At 47.0% G+C, this 19557-nt stretch overlaps 1 protein-coding gene across 3 annotated transcripts in view; it reads right to left on the reverse strand.

The window, feature by feature from the left end:
* RASGEF1B (RasGEF domain family member 1B) overlaps positions 1-19557 on the reverse strand; it is a 418493-nt gene that overhangs the window by 136357 nt on the left and 262579 nt on the right. For all 3 annotated transcript variants that reach the window (XM_059385844.1, XM_059385834.1, XM_059385854.1), the window contains one exon: positions 10340-10423. The gene's annotated coding sequence lies outside the window, so the exon portion shown is untranslated. The remainder of the gene's footprint in view (positions 1-10339; positions 10424-19557) is intronic.

A 19557-nucleotide genomic window follows, 5' to 3' on the forward strand; every position in this document is an offset into this window, starting at 1 on the left:
AGGGATGACACCCACGTGCCGGCCCTGATGGCTGCATAGACGGTGCGGTCACAGGGGGAAGAGCACGTCGGTAGAGCAGGGGCCTCGGAAGGGAGTGGAACTGGTCGAGTCACGAACACACTGAGCAGCGGAACGAGAAAATAGAGACCGTTTCTCACGGAGCTAGAACTGATTTCCTCTTCTTAGACACGTGCGGGAATGGAACACCGCGGAGCGAATGGCCTCACCGAGGGAGACAGAAGGAGGCTGAGGTCGGGCGGGAGGTCGGACCGTCCGCTCGCCCCGGGACACGGACAACGTTCAGAAAACCGTCGACTGAGTCCCGTGAGAGAGGAACGGAAATGTCCTCTGGGGGTAGCGGTAAGGATTGTCCTTCTGACCTTGGCAAGGTGACCTTCTCTGGGGCAGCACACGAAGGACTCATCCGTGCCACGGAGCATGAGAACAGCCCCCGCCCCGTTTCTACCTTACTGTAACCCCACGTGTTTCCAGAGGCAGATTTCCTGGTTAACGTTGGCGTAAGAATGACAGTTTCTGCCTTTTGCAAGTGAAGAATGTCTTTTAAGAGCTATTCTGTAAGCGAATGTCTTCTAAGGTAAGGTTGAATTTTTCACTAAGCTGTTTATGCTAGAGAGGTTTCAGAAGGCATTGAATTTTGAAAAGCAGCCTGAACTCAGGCAATCAAGAAAGTAGTAATGTCAGACACAGCGACAGGAGAACTTCTTTCCCTTTCTTTTTCTACTACTTCCCTCCCCTTCTTAACAAGCAGCTACAATGCGGAAAGAATTAGGCTCAGCAATTTGAGGGCATAAATAACAGACAAGGCACAAATCCTGCCCCCCCCCCCCCAAACTCCCAGCCCCAGAGATTACAAACCCCACAAAAGAGAGACAGGCGATCAGCAGTCCTCAAGTAAGGTCGGGAGAAATGAATGGTCACAATGGTAAAAGCAAAGCTCTGTGGGGCCCGAATACCACTCCCCATCTCTCATAACATGCAGGAGATGACCTTTAAAAACGCAGACAGAATTGGGGAGTTCGTCGCACCACGACTCACCCCGCTCACTTGTCAGACCATAAACCTTAATGCAGTCTTCCCCGTGGCCACGCCATCCGCACGCCTCTCCCTCCCCAGGCCTCCACCGTCCGTGGGAGAGACTGAACAGGCGTCGCGGCAAGAGGGGATTCCAGCTCTGCCCTGCCTTTGTCGGGATTCTTTTGTCACATCGAACTTTAATGATATTTAATAATACCACGTTGACTCCTCACTGACCGTGTTATAGTTCTTAAAATTAAACGCGAAGCCTCATGAATTAGGTGAACGCGAGACCTCGTTCTCCCGGAGGAGACAAACTGGGACACAAAATATGCGGCCGGGCTTCTGAGAAATCCCGCTTTGATCTGAGGAACCTCATGGTGGTGTCTCTGCAGCTCGTGCCCCCTTTCAAGTTCTTTGTAGAGCAACCGCCTTTAAAGACACAACCTAACGCTGCGTGCTCCCACGATTTTCCCCATTCGTGCGGAGTTGCTATTTATAACCGGGGCCTTGGAGAATGAAAATCTAAGGTTGGTGAGCTGTAGCCAGAGTGACCTATAATACAAGCAGGTCATACTTTTTCGGCATCCTTCTGTGTCTTCTTGGGAAACTTTGTATTTCAACGAGGAGCAGAAAAAGAGATCGCCCAAATGAAACCCATCTCTCCAGCAGGTGGTTAGGCACGGCGCGCTGGTGTGGGAAGCCAGCTCTACCGCGTATGAGCTCTGTGGCCTTGAACACGTTCTTTATCCTCTCCAGGCTTCATCTGTGAAGTGATTAACTGGAAGACGGCGTCAGCGTTCGGCAGAATCCTCAACCGATGGCGGTTCTCACCATAATCATTATTGCTGTTACCACCTACCCCCAGTGACCTGGATCACCGTTGACAGCGGGCGGCCTCACACAAGGCCGGCATTCGATATCTGGTTACTTCTTAGTGGATTCTGGCCGGCATAGAACACTTAGAACGTAGTATTTTCAAGAAGGGCTTCCTATGGCTTTCTCAAGGGAACCTACAGTGTTGGGAAGGTAGCAAACCTGTAGAAATTCTACATTAATTCTGCTGATAATTCTACAGTGCTATTTCTCAGAGTTTAGTGGTATTTTTTTTCTGATCTATGTGAGTAGAGAGTTATGTATCCAATCGCAGTCTTAGATCATCTTTTCCCCCAGTTTCCATGCGGGACAAATTGAAGTTTCTTTTTCTGTCAATAACAGACCAGGCTGTCTACCACGCATTTCCTATCAGAAGTTCCGTTTGATATTTTTCAGTTTGGCTCTGGGAGAGAAATCGGGCAGCATTAATGGAAAAGTGTCAGCACCCAGAGACAAGGAAGAACAAACGGCAGAGTTCTGTAATACAAATATGACTCCATGACCTTGATAACGGCACAGTCCCCAGCGGCGAGGGTCTGCTGATCTGTCCGTGTGTGCTGCTAACAAAACAATGACGTCATATTTAAGCATCAAGTGCATCCCAGTGTAGCTGGGATATGTGTCGTACTGTATGGTTCAGACTTTATAGGTAAGTTGTAAGGAAAGATCAGAATAAGAATTTTTTTAACTCTGTTGTTTCCCATTTTTGTAGTGTATAGGCATTTACCTGCTCCTGAATGGATGGATTTTGTAAACCTAATAAAGTATATTCTACAGGGGCGCTTGGGTGGCTCAGTCAGTTAAGCATCTGCCTTTGGCTCGGGTCATGATCCCAGGGATCGGGCCCCTATTGTGCTCAGCAGGGAGCCTGCTTCTCCCTCTCCCATCCCCCAGCTGGTGCCCCCCCCTCTCTCATGAATAAATAAAATAAATAAATAAAATAAATAAAATCTTTATAAGCAAGAATTCTTTTTTTTTAAAGGATTTTATTATTTATTTATGACCGAGAGAGACAGCGAGAGAGGGAACACAAGCAAGGGGAGTGGGGGAGGGAGAAGCAGGCTTCCCGTGGAGCAGGGAGCCCGATGCGGGGTCAATCCTGGGACCCTGTGATCATGACCTGAGCCAAAGGCAGATGCTTGACAACTAAGCCATCCAGGCGCCCCACATATTAATTGTTCATATTTCATTTATTTTTTGTAGGTCTGGGGAGCTGACATTTATATATTTCTATATGATTACGGGAGAACGTAATTGAACAGCCATTGGTTTGAGCCTATTTGTTCACTCTTATTACAGCTCCTTAGAGCTTATCCAACGTATTTATGGGGCCCTTTAGTCTGTTGGGAATGTGGGGATGGACAGACTTCTTGTCCTTGTGCATCAGGCGGCATCGCTAACCCAGGTGGACTCCTGCCAATGAACCCAAATTCCAGTCTAGCTTGTGCTGGTGTGATAGTGGGAATCCAAGAATCTAAATTCAAGGGATATATATTCCTCCCCTGATTATTTAATATGTGCATGCAAATACTAGTTTTTTACAAAGTAAAGGTTTCAGACTTCAGCGGAGGAGGTCCCTGCCGATGCAGTGGGAAGAGGAGTGGACGAGGGTCAGAAGTGGGGCCGAGAGACGTCCGAATTGCGGCCACGACCACACTCTAACCGACGAGCAGCTGCTGCTGACGGACGAGCAGACGGTGGTTTCCGAGATCGCGTCTGCTCCTGGTGACGACGCCGTGTGGAAAGGACAACCCAGGCTTTAGACCGCCCCGTGAACGTGGTGGAGGAAGCAGCAGCAGGGTGTGGGAGAACTGACTGCAGTCCTGAAGGAAGGTCCACTGTGGGTAAAATGCGATCCCACAGCATGGCATGCTCCAGAGAAATCATGTGTAAAATAGAAAAAAAATGGCCAATTAATGTGGCAAACTTGATCATTGTCTCATTTGAACAAATTGCCACAGCCACTGCGACTCTCAGGTGGTGACCTCATCAGTGAGCAGATCAACACCAAGGCAAGACCCTCCATCAGCGAAAAGATTACAGCTCGCTCGCAGCTCGGGGTGGAGGTGAGCAATTTTAATTCCACATGCACTCACCCATCCGTCGCGGAACACTTCCTGCCTGCTACGTGCTCGGAGCCGTGTCCGGCGTCGTGAGGCTGGGACCGGATGACAGGGACGCCAGTGTGCGTCGAAGTTTCAGAAGGTTCATTTATTAAATCAAAATCGTGTTATTTTATGTTAAATTAAAAGTGAATGATGCTAGAATGAGGTTTGAGGTAACAATCCACTCTACCCAAGAACTCCTATGTGATAGAGCAAAACCTGGAGTCCAGAATGTCTGCCCCCAGGGAACCCAAACCTCTCTCCGATGATGGAAGCAGAGAGTATTATGTCAAATACAGCAGAGAGATATTTATGAACGGTTCAGACTGGTGACAGCTCCGACGTACAATGAGTATCAATAGAAACGTTCCTTGATCAGATAATGGGTTCCACCGCAGGACCTCCGTGGGAGTCTTTTCACCGGAGCGCGGTTTGCCTCAGGTCTAGGGAGCACTTTTCCGAAATTCAGTGTGTGCTAGATATCTGGGTTTACAGCCTTGGGAATTCAGACAGGGCTCGCAGCTGAGGTTCTCGGTGAAGGGCGTCGTCCCCCACGAGGACGAGATGAGAATCCCGCTCATCACCTAGTCCGCAGAGACAGAACTTCATGTGCGTGTCTCCCCTTCCTCGTCAGGCTCGGTGTGGGGGATGGTCTTCGAAGCGGGGCATGTTCGTTCCTGTAACGGATGTTTACTGTACCAGGCGCTGCCTCCTCCTGCCTTCACGAGATTCGAGGTGACTCCCCACAGGGCACGCCGCCTCTTCCCCCCGTCCAGCGGTACACTGGGGCAACATGGCCAGAATGGTCGTGTAGACAAGACGGGGGTGGATTTCTGTCTCAGGCAATCGCAGGCTGAACACCAGCAGTCAGCAGTTCTGTGAGTCAGAGACCTTAACTCTTCAATTTTGCTTCTCTGCCATCCTCTCTTGGTCTAATGTGGCTCTTCTTGCTTTAGTTATCACACCTGCATTCTGGACCACAAGGGGGACATGGCTTTCCTGTGAAAGGTGTAACCCAGAAGTCGCATTCATCACTTCTACTCACATCCCTTTGCCTATAGTCTCCTCGTGTTGACACATCTAGCTGCAGGGGAAGCTGGAAATATGCCTTTAAGCTGGACATACCCCTACCAAAATTTCCATTATCTCAGAAGAAAACTGACCCCTTCACTCCAAAGTCTCCTTCACCTGGTTCCAAAAAGCTCTAGAAGTGAAATACTTAGCTTAATGCGTTTCGCCTCCCTGACCAGAAGGTAAGTGTGTGGAGAGAGATCCGGTCAAATCAGCCCAGGATCAAAGAATTAAAATCATGCTCATCTACAACTGTAGTAACTGCAACCGTGTGCTTTGGTGTTTTTTGGAAGCAGCAATAGGCCACAGACAATTTTGTGGGTTGGCTTCTCCATCCTCTTGGGTCACCGAGAGCCCTAAATATTAAGTGTTAATGCCAAGGAGCTTCTCACGGAACAGGTGCTGTTTATCCAGACGCAGCCACCACATCACGATGTAACAATCAGTGATTCCCAATGGCCCCTGGCTTAGAAGACGAGTCTTCAAACGACCACAGTCTTGTGACACAGCTTGAAGTTAGGTATCATGACACCCCCAGCTTTGGTTTTCTTTTTTAACATTCCCCCGGCGATTCAGGGTCTTTTCTGGCTCATAGCAGCAACGTCGACAATAGCCAGACGGTGGGAGGAGCCGAGATGCCTTCAACGACGAACGGATAAGAAGATGTGGTCCGTATACACTATGGAGTACTGCTCAGCCATCGGAAAGGGTGAATCCCCACCATCTGCACCGACATGGACGGGACTGGAGGGGATTATGCTGAGTGAAATAAGCCAAGCAGAGAAAGACAATTATGAAACGGCTTCACTCAGACGTGGAACATGGGAATAGCACCGAGGACCACAGTGGACAGGAGAGAAAACAGAATGGGAAGAAATCAGAGAGGGAGACAAACCATGAGAGATTCCAGAGAGAGGAGAGGGAACGAACTGAGGGTTACAGAAGGGAGGGGCAGGGGTCGGGCAGCGGGTGATGGGTGATAAGGAGGGCACATAGCGTTAGGGACACTGGGTGTTATACAGAACTAGCGGATCGTCAAACGCTACCTCAAAAACTAATGATATACTCTATACTGGCTAACTGAATATAGTAAAAAATTAAAAAAATTTAAAAGACCCAAAAAATAAACAATAATAAATAAATAAATAAATAAACGACCCCTGCTTGCGACACTAAACTTTCCTTTGGTAGGAAGGGTTCTCCAGGGTTAAGGCAGCTAACGATTAACCTGTTGCAGGGGCACCCTATTCCTTTCTTCCCACAGATGTCTCCCAACTTTGAAATAAAGCAGCTCTGGATTTGGTGGATTCTGAGTTCTCCAGTTCCTTTCTCTTTATCTCTTGTTTATCCAGTAACTTCCACCCAGCCCCACCAGTCTGCCCTCCCCTCACCCGGAAATACGGACGCCCAGGGAGCTTTGTTTGCTTTGTGGGCCGCCTTCCATTTAGAGACACTGCTCTCCTCTCAGACGCCTCTCTGTCCATTCCCTCTGGTCAAATCAAGTCATGTGTTAAAGTTACTTTCCTTTTGACTGGGGACACAATTACCTGTCACCTAAACCCCTTTTGAGAAAGGCAGGTTGGCATAGCCACGGTCACGGGCAGCTCCTTGACCTAAGAGAGGCTCCTCTGGCTGCTTATGTATTCTGCTCCGTTTGCCAAGGTCATGGCACTTCCCGAGGTTGTTTTGACTTGGCGTGATCTCCACAAGGCTGGCTGGGCCGAAATCACGACTCCTTCAGCCCAGTCTCTTGTCTTACCAGTAGCATCAATGAGAACTCTGTGGGAGAGCCTGGAAAGCTAAATGTCGCGTTGCCGTCTAATGTTACTTATCTCCCCCAAGTCCCCACTCTTGTCTCCATCATCTGCGTCTTACTGCCTTTCCACAGCCCACTTTGGATATGCCATTAATTTACTGAAATCCCGAAATCACTCTCGCATTTATTGCTAGCTTGTGCAACCTCTTGGGGCAACATGTTTACGGTCAAATACATTAAAAAGTAGTTTATTTTAATTCATTCTCCAGAGTATCTGCTATAAATTACAAAGAAGGTCCGCTAGTTATAGCATTGTGGGGTTTGGGGGAGTACGTTCGTCTGGAGCTTTCACAACACAGTATTTAGCATCTGCAAAGGGAAGGAAGACAAAGCTGCCAGGTCATCCCCTGGAAATCCCAAGACACATATTTTTAACATTTGCATTTTTATTTACATAAATCTGTATGCTCCATTCAAAAGGCGCTGACTCCAGTTATGGGAAATAAAACGCGGAACTCTCTCGATCTGAGAACGGATCATGGCACTTTCCAAGCTTGCCTTCCCGCTGCCCCGCGATCACCCCGGGGTCTCCGCTCCCTCCACAGGTTTTCCTCTAATCACCACCACTAATGAAGAGTTATCGTTAATTGTGAGATTGGAGTTGGTTCCGAAACGCCCTTTTTCTCTATCATGAGCTCACTTTGGAGTTCTTCGTTATCCATTGGGGTTTTCATAACAGCTTTCCTTCTCCCACAGCAAGGACACACCGGTCCTTGGTTCAGCTCAGGGCACAGTAATCCGGGCGGCAGGGACCGCGTCTGGGCCCAGCATGCAGGCCCAGCAGAAAGTTTCCTGACCTCGAGGGAGAGTTTGGGCCCTGGGCAGAGTCACCGTAGACTTCAGTCACTCACCCCAACACTACTTTGCATCGACCCCCATGACCAGAGCTTACATCTTCGGCGCCGTCTTCCCCCTGGGGTGAATGGGAAACAGGTGATTGCGGAACGAATTCGTTAGCGTCCCTCACGGCCGGTGTATGGAGCCCGGAAGCCAGAGCCATGAGAGAAGAAGAGAAAGCGAATCCGGAAGGGCGAGCCCACTGCACCGACCCCGCAGTCCTGGGGTCCCCGCACAGACTCCCGCGGAGGGGCTGCCCTGCTGCGGGAGGGTCGCCCGAGAACCGCCAGCGCAGACCCAGTGGTCGCACCGCCCGTGACCTCCTGCTCGCAGAAGAGCATCTGAAAGTCCCTTTTGTGCCGCTGTCAGTGGTGCTGATCCGGCCTCGGGAGACACCGGCGCCGGCGCCGCTCAGAACTGGCTCTGGACGGCCTGAAACTTAGCCCAAAGACGTCCCTCCAAGACTCTGACCTCTGACCCGAGCCTTTGCAATGGGTCCTTTCTGTCCCCACCGACAAAGTGGCGGTCATTGTAGAACCCACAGAAACAGAGTCAGACAGGTGGGGCTGGGGGCAGCGCCAACACGGCCTGCGAGTGTAGCGTGTGTGTTTGTCGTTTTCCTCTTTGGGCCAAACGACACTCGTCCCACTGGACCTAAAGTCCGCGGAGGGAAGTCCAGACCTCAGTGGACACAAAGCACAGGACTCAGTCCCAAGACGCTGGGGCCGCCCCCACGGTGTCTGCACACATCAGTCCTGCTGACGGCCCGAGGGAGAGGTGCCCTCGGCCCAGACCTCACGCCCTGCACACAGCTGCCGAGGGCAGGACTTGCCACCAAGTCAGAACGGCCAGGAACTGCCAGGCAAAGAGATTCTTTTCCTTTTACAAAGCGCAAAAAGCTCGGGCTCTGCCCACTGCATCTACAAGCTGGAAAGAGAAGCCCTGTTCAAAGAAATTTCGGGCTTTTCCGACTTTGCCAGTAGTAGCTTATCCCGTCCTCGCCCCCGGACTGCGTGTGGCACGAAGAGGGCAGGAAGGCGACACACTTCTCAGACCGCGTCCCTCTGGTCCGGAGCGCTGGGGAAGCGCCCCTGATGCATCACCGGAGTCAGGCTTCTCCCCCACCGGCCGCTTCTCCCCCACCGGCCGCTTCTCCCCCACCAGATGCTTCTCCTGCTTCTCCTTCCGACACAAGCAGGTCGCAGGTGGGCCTCCCCTAAGTCCCCCGTGCTTTTCACGCCCTTGTTTAGTCGCTCATGCAACTTGCTGCATAGTTTCTTGCGCGCTCGGAGACAGAGTGAGCAAGCTGGGTAAAAATAAAGAACTCGCTGTCCCGGATTTATGAGAAATGACCACCGGGTGCCGGTCCTGGGAGCAGGGGTCACGGTGACGCCCTTTCTGCAGGCGGCTCGAGGTCGCACAGCAAGTGCGTAACAGCTGGGATTCGACCCCGGGCAGGCTGGCTCCGGAGAGCCTGCACCTCACCCGAGTTACACTCCTGCTGGGACTGACCCGTGTGATTTCTGGTTCAGAACAGGAGCTCTTCAGGCAAAACCTGTCCTGTCTCTTCTAGAAGCAAAGACTTTTATTCCACAAGAAGCTGAAACAAGTGCGCTGGCAGGAGGAAGCACTGATTCACACTAACACGCTGAGGGGGACTCGAATAGGCCAGTTTGGTATAAGAATTAGTTTGAGCTAAAGACAGTTGAGAAACAGCAGACTTGCAGGAAAAGCACTCTGCCCCCCCCCCCCCCCCGCATCACTTTCTGTCTAAAAGCAGGACATGAATTTCCCTTTCTAAAGATGACATCAATTTGTACATGTGTCTTCCTCGCCCATACCAGTAAGATGACTCTTCATCACCAGACATGATTTGTCAATGGCAAAGGCATCAACTTGAGTTTGCATAACAAACGTAACAAATAATTCTGAGGCCATTCACCTCCCCTATATGTCTACCTTCTCACAATCTACCCAAGACTGTGCTGAGAAGTCCAGACCCTTTTCCTTCTCTTGTCACGTCTCCACATTTTATTGCTTTTTGTTAAAATAGTGTAAGCCCTGAATAGAACCGCTTCTTTGGGTCCCCATTTCTCTTCTACCAAGGCCTCCTATTCATAGTCATAAATATTTTCTCTTCTTTTTTTCAGTTTAATTTGCATAACCCCAGGTTTTAAACCTAAGGGAGTAGAAAAAAAAAAGGGGGGTTTTGTTTTGTTTTGTTTTGCTTACCTCTATAATATAAATTACTAAAAGTATCCTCTTTCCTTCTAACAAGTTCTGACGGACAGGGGAAGATAAATCCAAGAGTTCCTAGACCAGGACACTGGAGGGAGTCGGGGGGTGGGGGGGGGATGCCACCAGGATGGGGGTGGGGTAGGAGCTGCAGCACAGGCCTCTTGGGTCAACATCTCTCAGTTCAAGATTTGGGCAAGAGCAAGGGCACATTGGGGCCAACCAAACAGTTCGAGATTTGGATTTTATCAGCCACTTTTACGAAATCAGTTTGATTATTTCACCCAAATAGCTCAAGACAAAAAGAAATAACAGCCAACAAGTTCGAATCCGACTGTTCGGTAAGAAATGGAGCCATTCTTACTTTGCCAGTCGGCTTCTCAGTCGGAGGGCTCGTAGAGCAGACTGGAGGTACGCTGCTGTGCCCTGCAAGTCCCCATCGCCATGCCTGCGAGAGAGGAGACACAGAGAGAGAGAGATTGGTTTCAGGGACTTGGCTGGGTTTTCTGCTGCAGAGAACCATTTTCCAGTTTCTCACAATAGTGCCTCAAGCACTTAAATATAAGGGTTGTCACTTGGAATGCCTGGGTCAGCACTTCTTGCACGAGCTTCTTCTGCGTTCCGTCTGTGCAAACTCCGTTAACCTTGCACAAGGACATAGGACCAAACCATTTATGACATTTGGAAAATGCAAAATATTTTCAGCCTAATCTGTTAAGGTATCTTCCTAGGACAAAAATCAAACTATGTGAATCTTTTTAAAACAAAAATAACTTTATTGATATCTCACTGCATAAAAACACTGGCCACCAGTAAACTTCCAGTTTTCAAATCTTTAATTCTATGTGGGATAAGGTCCAACGTTCTCTAGCTGCTTTTCAGAACACCAAAATGTGGCTCTTTTTTCACTTTTTCTCCATGAGCTCCAACCCTGTCCCACAATTTAAACTAACACTCAGTGCACGCGGTCCCTGTGTCCTCCTTAAACAGACTCCATCCCGTGCCTGTGTTTATACGGCTTCTGGTTCCTAAAATATCCTTTCCTTGGTACCTGCCTATATTTCCTTACCATCCGGTTAAGCCCAGCCCAGAGTCCTTAGGGAACATTGCACTATTTCTCTCTGCTCCTTCCTTCCCTCCCTCCTTCCTCTTTAAATCTCTTTCCCCCACTGTGTATCGGATGTTTTTGATTGGTAAGTAGTATTGTATTGTACATACACATGACACAGTATTACCATTTACCTTTTGGTGAATACTTGGGCAGTTACCAGTTAAGGACTATTGTAAATAAGACACAAGTCAATGGTATTTGTGTCTTATTTACAATATATATGGATTCATCAATCCGTATTTATTTATTTATTTTAATTAATTTATTTTCAGAAAAACAGTATTCATTATTTTTGCACCACACCCAGTGCTCCATGCAATCTGTGCCCTCTATAATACCCACCACCTGGTACCCCAACCTCCCACCCCCCCACACCACTTCAAAACCCCTCAGATTGTTTCTCAGAGTCCATAGTCTCTCATGGTTCACCTCCCCTTCCAATTTCCCCCAACTCCCTTCTCCTCTCCATCTCCCCATGTCCTCCATGCTATTTGTTATGCTCCACAAATAAGTGAAACCATATGATAATTGACTCTCTCTGCTTGACTTATTTCACTCAGCATAATCTCCTCCAGCCCCGTCCATGTTGCTACAAAAGTTGGGTATTCGTCCTTTCTGATGGAGGCATCATACTCCATAGTGTATATGGACCTCATCTTCCTTATCCATTCGTCTGTTGAAGGGCATCTTGTTTCTTTCCATAGTTTGGCGACCGTGGCCATTGCTGCTATGAACATTGGGGTACAGATGGCCCTTCTTTTCACTACATCTGTATCTTTGGGGTAAATACCCAGGAGTGCAATTGCAGGGTCATAGGGAAGTTCTATTTTTAATTTCTTGAGGAATCTCCACACTGTTCTCCAAAGAGGCTACACCAACTTGCATTCCCACCAACAGTGTAAGAGGGTTCCCCTTTCTCCACATCCTCTCCAACACATGTTGTTTCCTGTCTTGTTAATTTTGGCCATTCTAACTGGTGTAAGTTGGTATCTCAATGTGGTTTTAATTTGAATCTCCCTGATGGCTAGTGATGATGAACATTTTTTCATGTGTCTGATAGCCATTTGTATGTCTTGATTAGGGAATTGTCTGTTCATCTCTTCTGCCCATATTTTGATATGTTTGTCTGTTTCGTTTGTGTTGAGTTTGAGGCATTCATCATAGATCCTGGATATCAACCTTTTGTCTGTACTGTCATTTGCAAATATCTTCTCCCATTCCGTGGGTTGCCTCTTTGTTTTTTTTGACTGTTTCCTTTGCTGTGCAGAAGCTTTTGATTTTGATGCAGTCCCAACAGTTTATTTTTGCCTCAGGAGACATGTCTACAAAAATGTTGCTATGCTGATGTCAAAGAAGTTGCTGCCTATTCTTTCCTCTAGGATTGTTATGGTTTCAGGTCTCACATTTAGGTCTTTCATCCATTCTGAGTTTATTTTCATGTGTGGTGTAAGGAAATGGTCCAGTTTCATTCTTTTGCATGTAGTTGTCCAATTGGTCCAACATCATTTGTTGAAGAGACTTTTTCCCATTGCATGTTCTTGCCTCCTTTGTCAAAGATTAAGTGACTGTATCATCATGGGTTTCTTTCTGGGCTTTCTGTTCTGTTCTGCTGAACTATGTCTATTTCTGTGCCAGTACTATACTGTTTTGATGACTACAGCTTTGTAATATGACTTGAAGTACAGAATTGTGATGCCTCCAGCTTTGGTTTTTCTTTCTGAGATCGCTTTGGCTAGTCAGGGTCTTCTGTGTTCCATACAGGTTTAGGATTATTTGTTCTAGTTCTGTGAAAAGAGCTGTTGGTATTTTGATAGAGACTGCATTATATCTGTAGACTGTATTTTCCTCTACTTCTGACTAGAGTCAGGATACATTTCTCTCTCTGCCACAGAGTCCATGGACCATTATAAGAGTGATTGTCACTATCTGCTGGGCATGTGAACTACCGGGGACAAGATTCATGTCACAGTTATCAGTGTATCCTTACAGTCTAGCACAGGTCTTCTGTATTGCTGTGGTCTCAATGTTTGTGTCCCTGCAGAAGCCCATATGTTGAAATCCTAATCCCTAAGGGATGGTATTAGGGTATGGGGTCTTTGGGAATTGGTAGGGTCATGAAGACAGAGCCCTCTTAGATGGGATTCATGTCCTTATAAAAGAGGCCCAAGAGAGCTTCTTTGATGTGTGAAGATACAATGAGACGTCTACAACCGAGAAAAAGGCCCTCAGCCACCAGTGCTGGAACCCTAATCTCAGACCGCAGTCTCCAGAACGGTGAGATCTATGTTTCTATTGTTTACAAGACCTTGGGTCTATGGTGTCTGTTGTAGCAGCCAGCACAGACCAGCACACACTGTAGGTACTTTCTCTTAGAGAATCTTTCTTTTTGCCGGCTGAATCTCTTTCTTGTTGTAGTCTTTGCAGTCAGTGTGTATTTCCGAGGCGCTCTCCAGATCCAGCACTCTCCACCCCTCCCCCCAGCTCTCGTTCCATAACACACATTTTTCACTCTCTTTTCAGTCTTTTTAGAGGAGACATCAAGAGGAAAGGGGGAATAAAAAAGCTTAACTTTGGAGCCAATAACCCCATAAAATAAAAATGACCTATAAAAATTACTTAGCAGGTACTGACCCACCCCAACCTCCTGCTGCCCATTAATTGGCCATATTTCTTGAGTGAAAGGAAGAGCTTCCAGTGGTCTTAGCAACAGACAGATGTGAACCCTCTACCCTGCTGTTACTAATGATCTTACCCTGGGTGATTACTTGCTCCAGGCTGGCTCTGCCTGCAGATGTGGTTCATGCTGCCTACACACATCTCACGGGGCATTCTGAAACGAATCGGGGAGATACCTGTGACCTAGAAAGGCAGAGCGTAATTCCTGGGGAAGGAGCCCTGCAGTTTACCCTTAGGAGGAGTCATTCAAACCTGTGTTTTCTTCCCTGGGTCTAAAAACAGGGCTTATGGTTAGACTCCAGGGGATGCAGATTTTTGTCCTTCAGGAGTTAAATGAAGACCAGCAAGCAACTCGCTTCACAGGTCGTATTCCAGCCATCAAAATTTAATTACTATCAAACCCTGGCTCAGGTCCCAACCGTATTCGTATTACTGAATCCATGAATGAAATTTCCAAAGGATCCCATTACCACTCCCCACCTTCCAAAGATAAAAATGCACCGAATGGCACCAGAGAAAAGGCCAACAAAATAGATCTACTTGACACGACGATGACACTACAACTTTTTTTTTTTTTAACGAAAATAACTGGCTCAGTGTTGATGATCAGGACGCGTGATTCTGTCTCGAGGAAGCCGATCTGCAGACTCAGGAGGTGAGTCTGAAGAACTCTGCCCTTCGCTCTGATACGGGTCCAGTTGCTATGGCGACGTGTAGCTGGTTTTCTCAGCTTGTTGTGCAACCTGATTTTCCTTAGACTAAAGATTCCCTTGATGCGTTTGCACTGGGTATAGTTAAGACTAGAACAGCCCAGCAGCTGCAAAACATAGATTTCTTACCTAGAAATTATTGGCTTGGTGGGAAAATTGAGATGATTCTGGGCCATACATACAAAGGAATTTCTGAAATCATGGGTTCATATGCAAAACAGAGTAATGATGGCCATACGGTTGTTATTAACCAGTGTCTCTCTTGCCCCGTATCCCTTCCTCATTTCAGGATCTCCACACGGGTTTGGTGGTGGTGGTTGTTCTTTGGGTGGCTGAGTGGCTCGGCGGCTGGTGTGGCCGCCGTTCCACATCGAACTCACCACTTGCTACATGTGGGGACGGGTGCTGAGGATGGACTTGGACAAAGTAGAATAATAGAGAATTAGAGAAAAGCTGTTCAAGCCTCAGGGGGCTCTCTGCAGAAAGAGGGCCATTACTGCCCTCATCTTCTTTACATAACAACTTCTGAGCGCCCCTGAGAAGCCCAGAACTGCTCGGAGAACCCACGGGAAAGACACAAGGTGTCTTTGCTCGAAGACTGAATTCCTGAAGGGAGACGAAAGAAGTGGTTAAGGACTCGGACTGTAATTACAACCTTCAGGGCTCACCCCGGTGCCTGAAATATAAGAGCAACTCCTGGTGCTAAAGGGTAGAAATAGTCTGGGATTTTAACGTCGGACACACGGATCACCGGCAGGCTCAGCCAGTTAACTGAACGGTGGGATCCATCCAGATGGCATCTACTTAAGGCTGCATCTCTGCGCAGCTCGAACGAACCTAATAACCCTAGAGGGAAAGAATGCATCCTCCCTCAGAAATCTCGATTTTACACTCCACAGAAAATTTGGGCGTCTCCCCCCTCCTCCCCATACCTCGGGGCTAGGAACAATGGGTTCCATTTTGAGGTGGAAGCAGAGCTTAATTTAAAGATTGCCTTGCCTCGGTCCAGCCTTACCCTGTCCCCATTATTTATCTGGAGTAAATAGAACTTGGAGTGCTTTTAAAGAACTGCTGACACGGCACTTTAGCTGCTTCTCACAAAAGTCATGAGTGGCTTCTGGAACCGAGGATGCTGAAGGAAATGTGACACTGCAAACATGCAGTGGGAACCCAGGGAAGAGAAAGTTCTGGGGAAGGGACACGATCAGGGTCTTCACCTTTGCTCTGGCCCCTGCTTTCTCTGGCCCCCAACCTGAGAGTTGAGGCCAACCAACAGGGATTTGGGCTCACCCCGCCCATCCCAGCTGGAGTTCCTTCCTTGCAAGGGTCAAGCACCCAGTTGCAGAGGTGAGGTGGCCTTGGGAAGGAAGGAGACGTGGGTGGAGGGTCATTAAATGTTGACTCACTTAGGCTTAACCAGACTTCCTCCCTTTTTCCACACTCAAGTACAATTTTGGTGAACTGAAGTAAACTGTGTGTACTGCTAAGTTTTCCTATTTCCTTCTGGGTTATTATCACAGACCTCCACCAGCTCCAGCATATGAAAAATCCTCTGCCTTCAAAACTTGCAGGCAGAGAATCACAGGGGGCAACGTACTCCCAAGCAGGCCAGTTTTTACGTTTTCTGGGAAGAATTCTGTAGGAGGCTGCCCTGTCGATACGCCCCTCAGCACTTCCCTCAGTACCCACTTCCCCTAAATGCTCTGCTAAATTTTTGCATTTAAATTTCCATTTCTTCGATGTTTCACATGCTGACTTTTAAAATGTCCCTTGTGCTTTTTCCTTCCTTTCCTATGTTTTATGCATCTTCAGTAGCACCTGTACCTACCACAAGGCTACCATTACAAAGAACATTAAAACAAGTGCTTTTGAGACATGCAATAACATTAATGGGACTCCTGAAAGAAAGAGGCACATTCCCTTCACCATATGCTTGTGTCTGAGTTTCCTGCCAGCCTTTATCCAAATACCCAAATGCATGTATATTTTGCTCCAACACCACTGGGCATCACACTCTCATACATTCTCCAGCCAACATCACATCACTCATTTTCTGTGTTGTTACACAGTCTTTGCACTTACTGTATTTACTGACTACATAATGTTCCCTCAACAAAGTAGAGTATAACGAATTCGATATCTTGGGGTTATTTTTATTATTTCCATTTTTCCCTCTACTTTTTAAAAATTTAAAACAGTTGTATTGAAACAATTCACGTAACGTACCATTCACCCAGCTAAAGTGCACAACTCCGCATTTTCCAGTAGTGTACAGCCAACTCCACAAGGTGATTGTCCCCCACCTAGAGAAACGCTTTACCTCTCCGCAGTCATTCAGCATCGCTCCTGTTGCCCTCCCCCCTGACTCCTGCCCTAGGCAACCACTAGTCCACTTTCTCTCTCTGTATATGTGCCTATTCTGGGCATTTCATGTAAGTGGCATCATGTACTATGCGGTCCTTCCTGACCTTCAGTCGGCATACTATTTTCAAGGTCCATCCATGCTGTACTACGGATCAGTACTCCATCTTTTTCCACTATCCCAGAACACCCCATTGTAGGGAGAGACCACATTTTATTGATCTCCTCATCCATTTGTTGTTCCTACTTTGTGGCTGTTATGAAGAGGTCATCTATGAAGAAGTCTTTGTAGGGATATATGTTCTCATTCCCTTGATTATGCACCAAGGGGTGGAAATACTAGATCATAGTGTAACTCTGCGTTTAGTTTTTGAGGAACAACCAAACTATTTTTTCCTATAATTAATACCTGTGCAATTACACATTTTCTTTGGTCTTTTGAATCATTTCCTCAGAATATGTTTCCAGGAGTAGGGCTCCTGAGCCGGGGATATGGACACGTCTATGGCTCTTATTCGTTCTATTCCGTCCGATTCTTGTTTTTCGAAAGGATCAGACTGGCTCACGCGGCTACAACGCGCAGTTACCATGAATATACGCGTGGGTACACACACACCCACGACTCTTTTTTCTATACAACAAACTTATACGGAAGATGCCGCAATTAACCATGTATTTATAGATGAGGACACTGAGGCCCACGGGCGTTAGTAACTCAGTGTCAGATGACCCGCAGAAGCAAAGCAACGCCCCTTTTATAGGCTTCCTGGGCTTCAAGGTCTGTACGCAGCACATCCCCGGTTTCAGTGAGTAATTGCTGACTATGTCTCTGTCCTGTAATTTCTCCACTTGTGACACAGTGAAACAAGAAGCACGGAGTCAGAGGCACGCGATCGGCTTCCAGCTCCGTAACTTGCTTTGAGATCTTGAGTAAGCGGCTGAGTCATGACAAGCCTCAGTTTCCCCAAACACGAAACAGGATGGTACCTACACCATCGGCTCACCTGGAGGACTTAACTGAAATTCTGCCTCAGCCAAGAAGAGTCCATAAAAAATGTTAATATTTTTCATGTGAGTAACAAATGCCCTATTTTACTCTTTCTTTATGTCCTCCTCAGACTGAAACATCAGATATCTTTGCCCTCTATTATGATTTAATAAATAGATTTCCTCCCCTTTGTTGGTCACCAAATTATCCTCTGAGCATGTAACTTAGCTCCGTGCTAAGTTTATAAGCACTTTTGTAAAGAAATACTAATAAGTAATATAAAGGTTTGTAAAGTTTTCAATAAAAATTATAACAATTATAGATTATTACAATTATAAAAGCTTAAACTACAATAAAAGAGCTACAGTACAAGTTTATTCAATAAGATTAAATAGGTACATTTATTTTTTAACTTTAAAAAGTAGTCAAAAGTTTATATTATAAATCGTAATTATAAATTTTAAATTTATTTAAAATAAAACATATAAAGTCTATAAAATAAGCAAGATTTTTAAGAAGTAATAAATTATGAGTTAATAAAATAAGCATAGGCTCATAAAAGTAAATGCTTATAAAATGAAGCTATGTCTGGCTCTAGGACCTTGTAAATAAGATAACAATGATGTAGTGAAGAGACCTGGCCCCCTACTTGAGAACAGCTGCGACACTTACTTGTTGTGTGACCTCCTGGGGGTTCTATCTCTTCAGCAACAAGAAGTATAGTATATAATTTGTATTTTTTTTTTAAAGACGATCCCTATAAGGCAATGTATTTGAAAACAATCAGCACTACCAAAAAAATTATACATCTCTTTGGAATGTCGAAACCAAGACGTACAGCTACATCACACAGTGGCCCACTTACTTGGAGGATATGAACCTCCATGGGAAGTCATCTATTCAAGCATGAGAAGACATGGCAAAGAAGAATTAGTTCTCCCAGTTCCTATGTCACTGGTGGCCAACTTCATACCCAAAATAATCCTAAAAGTTGAGGTTCTGAAAGATGCAAGTCGAGGTATTGGCCACGGAGCTTTGAACAGGCGGCAGGCGGGATCCAGCGGTGCCACAGCCTGCCTGTCTGCGATGGGGCCGCTGGGAGACTGGCAGTAAATTTGGGGAAAGGGCAGCAATGGGTAAGAGGCGTCTCAAAGGCTGATTTGTATCTCCCAAAACCCCTACGTTGAAGTCTTAACTCCTGGTGCCTCAGAATTCGATTGTATTTGGAGCTAGGGTCTTTAAAAGGGGGGATTAAGTATTTAAAATGATGTCACTGGGCCCCAATCCAAATGACTCTGGTCCTTACAAGAAGAAAGAGTATCTATGCGGACACACACAGAAGGAAGACCATGTGAAGTCACAGGGAGAAGACGGCCATCTACAAGCCAAGGAAAAAGGTCTCAGGAGAGACTAACCCTGTAACATCCTGACTTCAAACTTCTAGGCTCCAGAACTGTGAGAAAATAAATTGTTCAAGCCACGCAGTCTGTGGTGCTTGGTTATGGCGGCTCTAGGAAAGGAGCACAAAGCATGTTAGCAAAAAAGAAAGTAAGTATCAGGGAGAAGAGCTTTTAGGACAGAAAGCTTCTGAGGACTTTTAGGTAGTCCGTGTAGGGAAGGTCCCCATGAACTGGGGAAAGGGGCTTCCGTGACCAGCGACAAAGCAGATGCGGCAGTGTGAGTGTGTGGTGGTCGGTCCGTCGGTACTGAGTGGGCCCTGGGGACACGCGGGTGAA

This window comes from Mustela nigripes, chromosome 1 (assembly GCF_022355385.1).
Source record: "Mustela nigripes isolate SB6536 chromosome 1, MUSNIG.SB6536, whole genome shotgun sequence".
Lineage (NCBI taxonomy): Eukaryota > Metazoa > Chordata > Mammalia > Carnivora > Mustelidae > Mustela > Mustela nigripes.